Below are 6,000 nucleotides of genomic sequence, written 5' to 3' on the forward strand. Positions count from 1 at the left end.
GGAAGTTGTAGACTGCAATGAGGTCCCCCCAGCCTCCTCTTCTCCAGGCTGAACAGGCCAAGTGACCTCAGCCACTCCTCACATGTCTTCCCCTCTAGGCCCTTCACCATCTTCGTCGCCCTCCTCTGGACACTCTCCAACAGTTTAATGTCCTTTTTGTACTGTGGTGCCCAGCACTGCACACAGTACTCGAGGTGAGGCCGCACCAGCGCAGAGTAGAGTGGGACAATCACTTTCCTCGACCGACTATCAACACCGTGCTTGATGCATCCCAGGATACGGTTGGCCCTCCTGGGTGCCAGGGCACACTGCTGGCTAATATTCAACTTGCTGTCAACCACAACCCCCATATCCCTCTCTGCGGACTGCTCTCCAGCGTCTCGTTGCCCAGTCTGTACGTATAGCCAGGGTTGCCCCGTCCCAGGTGCAGGACCCAGAACTTGCTTTTGTTAAACATCATGTGGTTGGTGATCGCCCAGCTCTCCAATCTGTCCAGATCTCTCTGCAAGGCCTTTCCACCCTCATCCGAGTCCACAACTCCTCCAAGTTTGGTGTTGTCGGCAAATTTGCTCAAACACCTTCTAGTCCTACATCCAAATCATTTATAAAAACATTGAACAGGACTAGCCCTAAAATGGAGCCTTGAGGGACCCCACTAGTGACAATCTGCCAGCCAGATGTGGCCCCATCTACCACAACCCTTTGAGCCCTGCCCGTCAGCCAATTGCTTACCCATCGTATGATGTTTTTGTTAAATTGTATGCTGGACATTTTGTCCAGTAGGATCCTATGGGAAACCATGTCAAAAGCTTTGCTGAAGTCCAAACAGATCACATCAGCTGGTTTCCCTTGATTGACTAGGTGGGTGATTTGCTTCGTTCGTATGTGCTCCATTTATATGGAGCATGAGATAGCCCATTCATGGCCCTCCCCATGCCAGGACTGTCAGAGTTGGGTTTACATCACTGAGTAGAGAGGGGAGTCTTTCTTCTTCTGCAGGAAAGGGCAACTCAAACCTATATTATTTTCATTTGATCTTGCCCCTTGCATTTACTTTTGGCGAATGTGAAATCTGCAATTTTCATCTCAGTCTCAGTGGGATGGGAGAAATAAAAAAGAGAGGGAATATATATATACCACCACAATTCCTGGTGGTATGTATAAGTAATCTATTACCAAAATTTGTTTCTCTATGATTCTTAATAGATATAAATCAGCAAAATTCAATTCACTTACAATATTTAGTATTCTACTTCCTGTGAATCTTAAACAAAAAAATGATAATTTATAACAACTGGTGAAACATCTTGATATTTCCTGATGCTTATTTTGTAAAGGACATTGATATTTTGCAAACAGCTTATGCATTATTCTATTAGAGCAACATAGAAGAGATTCTGTCACTGAGACTTTTTTTCCTTTTTGATTTCGCCTTTTTTCTGAGGCTCCAATACGTGACATGCACAGTGAAAATATGATACTGATTTAGCAAATGAAGAATGTAACTCCCAGTAAATCATTCATCTTTTAAGCACAAAAAACACTCCCATGACAAAGAACATATGAGATATTGAATGATATACCTTTATACCTTTTCTCTCCAACAGTTTTATTTTGTCTTTCATGTCTTGTAATTACATTTTATTTCTGTGAAACTTTGTTTCTGCTCACAGTAATCTTACAGTAAAAAAAAAAAAAAAAAAAGAGAGAGAAGAAAGAAAAGACATATCCACCTAGTATTTGAATGACAGCTGATCTTGACTGCAGACCAGAATCATTAAATTTAGAAGGCATTTCAGGTTGGAAAGTTTGATTAATATCAAACATTTAATGAAGCCCTTTAATGCTTCACCATTTTTGGAGTGGAGTGGCACATTTAATAACTTATGAAATAGCTTTAATTTTCAACACCTATTCTACACCTTTTTCATTTCCATAAGATTGACAGGATAGAATACTTAATGCCTAAACAAGAAATGCTAATATTCATAACCATCAAACTTTTTGTATTTTCTAAATGTAACTGTATGACCAAACCAAAAATTGTTGCCTAAGTTATTTCCTCTATTGTGTTCCTTTCATTACGGAAAAGAACAAAAAAATCCATCACTTAATGCTATAGATTTATTAGTCCTACAATTGGGTTATTAATCCAAAAGATACCAAAAAGATGCAAAAATCCTTTTAGACAGATTTAAAATAATAATAATAATATTAAATAAGGGTTAGTATATTTATTTTATTCATATTTACTCAACTATCTTTTGCAGTGATGAACAATAAATGTATATACATATCAAATCTCCATATGTCAAATACTTGTCAACACATAGAACAAAAAAATATCATTCCACATTATAATGGGTGTCTGAAAGTGAATATGTTATTTAATTTTCTTCATATTTAGCATTCCAAACTGCCGGCAACATCCCTTGAATTGTCTGAGATGGCCCAGACACACTGCCTTGTAAAACAAGTAATCCACACATTTTGGTAATTGCTCTTTCCACTCCATCCAGTGATTAACAAAGCTTTGCTCCTAGTCTCTTTTAAAAAAGATCTTTTTTTTGGAAAAAAAAAAAAAAAAGCACTTATATTTTTAGATTCTTCTTAAAGATTTTCCAAACTCTTTGTGCACAAATATGGGAATTGTCACATTGCCTTAAACAATTACTAAGGGATGCCGTGGACCATCCACGCCTTTGACATTCCGACAATCCATCTGGCTGACATAAAGGGTGGCTGGTGGCTGAACAACTCCTCCTTGAGTTTAGCTTCTTGTGCACACCTTAGAAAATCAAAGCGTTCTTCTTGGTTATCAACATACTTGTTCAAAGTCCTTTCCAACCTATTAAAATGTTAAAGGCAGACAAATAAATACGGCATAAAAAGGAACAGGACAAAATAATCTAAAGGAGTAAGGACAGTGAGAAAACAGTTACAAAGGGAAGTAAAACAGAAAGTGCAGTTAGCTGATGGGAGCCTGGAAAACATCAAAAGTTACAGAATAACTCCTAAGATCTTAGTTTAGCATCCTCTCTTGTCCCAGGACCTTCTCCAGCACAAAGTTCTAGCTCTGTATGGAACTAAAGTTGTCTATGCCATGCAAGAGGATGTAGCATCTGTGAGGCAACCCCTGATCTTTTCATATTCCTCAGTTCCTGTGTTCACACATTTTTATTAACAAGAAAGACAAGAACTCACTTCTAACTCCCCTTCCCACATTTTCCATTCTTCAGTGGTTAAATGGATGACATTCTTGCTGGCAAGAATGAAGAAACTGGGTGGGATTAATCTCAGCAGCTGTAATGTAAATAGGTGGTTTCTATCTTGGGATTTCCAAAACATTATTTATTTATGTATTTATTTTTAAATTGTGACCTTTTGAAAAGCTGCCTACTCTGTGTCTGTCTGATTTAAGATATTCATTGAATTAAATATTCTTGATTGGTCCCAAAAGTCAGTGCAGAGCAAACAATAAGTAGTTAATATTACAATCAGTAGAAATAATGGTATTATGATCAATACATTAATTAGAATAAGTAACACTAGTAACATGTAGCAATGTTTAAATTTCTGCAGTGAATGGACTCTGCTGTCAGGCATGTCCTTCAAATTTTAAGTACACCTGGTAAAGTCACACTCGTGTATGATTTGGTCATAGCCATAGCTTGCACACCACAGTTAGGTGTCATGTCTGTTAAATAAAGAGGGCCACATGTCATAGAGCATGAAAGAATCATTAGGTTTTCATATTATAGGAGCATGAAGAGGAAGGCTATGGACACAATAACAAAGCTGCTCCCACGTGATGAACAAGGAGGGCTGACAGTCATACGTAATATCTCTCTGAACACCCATAAGATTAAAACATGAGAATTCAGAGAGATTATAAAAGGAGAAAGAATTCCTCACATTTTTTCTCTATCACTTTATGACCTTAAAATACTCTGCAAGCAATACAACACTTAAGAAATTACTAGTTATGGAATAAGTCTTTATCCTTATTTTGATCGTTTCATGATTACAGCCCAATGACAATCAAAATTAGAAATACAAACCTATATTCGCAGGTATCCTAAGCCTAACATTCATATTTATTCACACCATGAACCTGAAAGAATACTTATCCAGAATTTTATGAAACCTCTTTAGTTTGCAAATATGGAGGAAAAAATCTTTCTTTCATTGAATACTGGAAGCAGAGAAATGAGACCAGAAGGGATTTCTTCTTTACACTTTTAATGAAATTTCCCCTGGCTCTTGTTTCTTACCAGCTCCAACTCAATCTTATTTTCAATTTAGCAGACACCAAAATGTTTATATACTTTAAAATAACCATAGAATCCTAAAATCGTTAAGGTTGGAAAAGACCTCCAAGATCATCCTGTCCAACCATTCCCCATCCACCAATATTACTCACCAATCCATGTCCCTAAATACAAGATCCAACCTTTCCTTAAACATCTCCAGGGACGGTGACTCCACCACCTCCTTAGGCAACCCGTTCCAATGCCTGACTGCTCTTTCTAAGAAGAAATTTCTCCTAAATTCCCAACCTGCACCTCGCCTGGCACAGCTTGAAACCATTCACTCTTGTCCTATCTCTAGTCGTCTGCGAGAAGAAGCTGACTCTTTGAGGTAGTTGTTGGGAGCAATAAGGTCTCCCCTGAGCTTCCACAAAAAGAAAAATATTTTTAATTTGATTTAGTTATTTCATTCCTTTACTCTTATAAAAATCATTCAATTCCTTCAAATTTAAACATTTTTCAAAGATCTTTTCAATGTTCAATTTCATTCCATCGAGATCTTCTGTTTTGAAGATAAACATTCAATTACTGTTTTTTGTTTGATGTTTTCTACAAAGCACAGCAACCTACAGACTTTTGCTGCAAAACTGATGTGTCAGCACATATCCACAAAATATACTGATTTTTAGTTTCAGGGTTTTATTTCTTTTTCCCCTTTCCTGCCCCAAAATGAACAATACATTTCAAAAGACTTTTAAGATGAATATTTATTGTATAATATGTACTGGTCTGGGTCATACAGTTGTGAGATCAAAATTGGCTCTTTTTTGGATTGTTAAAATTTTTGCCATTTTCCAACATCAAGTGAGAATTGCATTAGGTATCTCACTTCTGTCACTTGTGCTAAAGGAAATATGTGATGTAAAGTTTAGTGAATTAGTCCTCTTGGGTCCCATTCATGCCAACTAAAATCTGATTTCTGTTACGCAGGATTTTTTGCACACTTCATTTGGAGAAAGTGCTGAGCCCACTTTCTGTCTCATGAATAAACTTCAGTGAACTGCATTAATCTATTAAGAACACAGAAACATTGGAAGTGACCCCGGTCTGGCAGGAAACAGTGAGTGACTTAGCAAATCATCCCTCATTCATCACTTTTGAGATTTGGTAAACCATGCTACAGAATTGGTTTCTTCTACATTGCTGAGGTCCTGTGCAGAGGTGCTGCCTCTGCCAGAACATGTGTTACCCAGTCCACGTGAACAAGACCTTTAAGAAGGAGAATCAGAAAAGTAGGCAGCAATACACCCCATAGCCCTCCCCCCCCCCTTCTTCTCTCATAATCACTCCCCTGTTTCAAGTGTATCTACTTCTGCCATCTTAAAACATGAGAAATTATCTACTTCTGTGTAATTGGACAGGATTTTATGTCTACGTAATCCTCAGAGAAAGAGCCTAGATAAATACTCTTCTGCATGTGAATAGCCCAATTTTGGCATCACATTATTTTCAGTAATGGAAAGAGACAGTGGGTGACATTAATTGTGAAATGAGACTTATGGCCTAGCTGAGGTTGCAGGAGATATCAAAGTGCTGGTGGCAGGACTGCTATAGGCTAAGGGTATCATTTGAAGACTGGAGAAATGGAGCTTCTCCCTATTCCATTATCTTCCCTTGCCCATTTCTTCAAAAGAAATACACCAGGAGGGAGTGGAGCACCCATGTAAATGTGCCCTCACAACCTCATAGT

General features: G+C 37.9%; 1 long non-coding RNA gene across 1 annotated transcript in view; it reads left to right on the plus strand.

Annotated features, from left to right (window-relative positions):
- Nucleotides 1-5,350, plus strand: part of LOC121063708 — a 556,903-nt gene extending 551,553 nt beyond the window's left edge. The window contains exon 5 of the long non-coding RNA XR_005816158.1: nucleotides 5,241-5,350. This is a non-coding gene — a long non-coding RNA (uncharacterized LOC121063708). The remainder of the gene's footprint in view (nucleotides 1-5,240) is intronic.
- The last annotated feature ends 650 nt before the right edge of the window (nucleotides 5,351-6,000 follow it).

This window comes from Cygnus olor, chromosome 1 (assembly GCF_009769625.2).
Source record: "Cygnus olor isolate bCygOlo1 chromosome 1, bCygOlo1.pri.v2, whole genome shotgun sequence".
Classification (NCBI taxonomy): Eukaryota; Metazoa; Chordata; class Aves; order Anseriformes; family Anatidae; genus Cygnus; species Cygnus olor.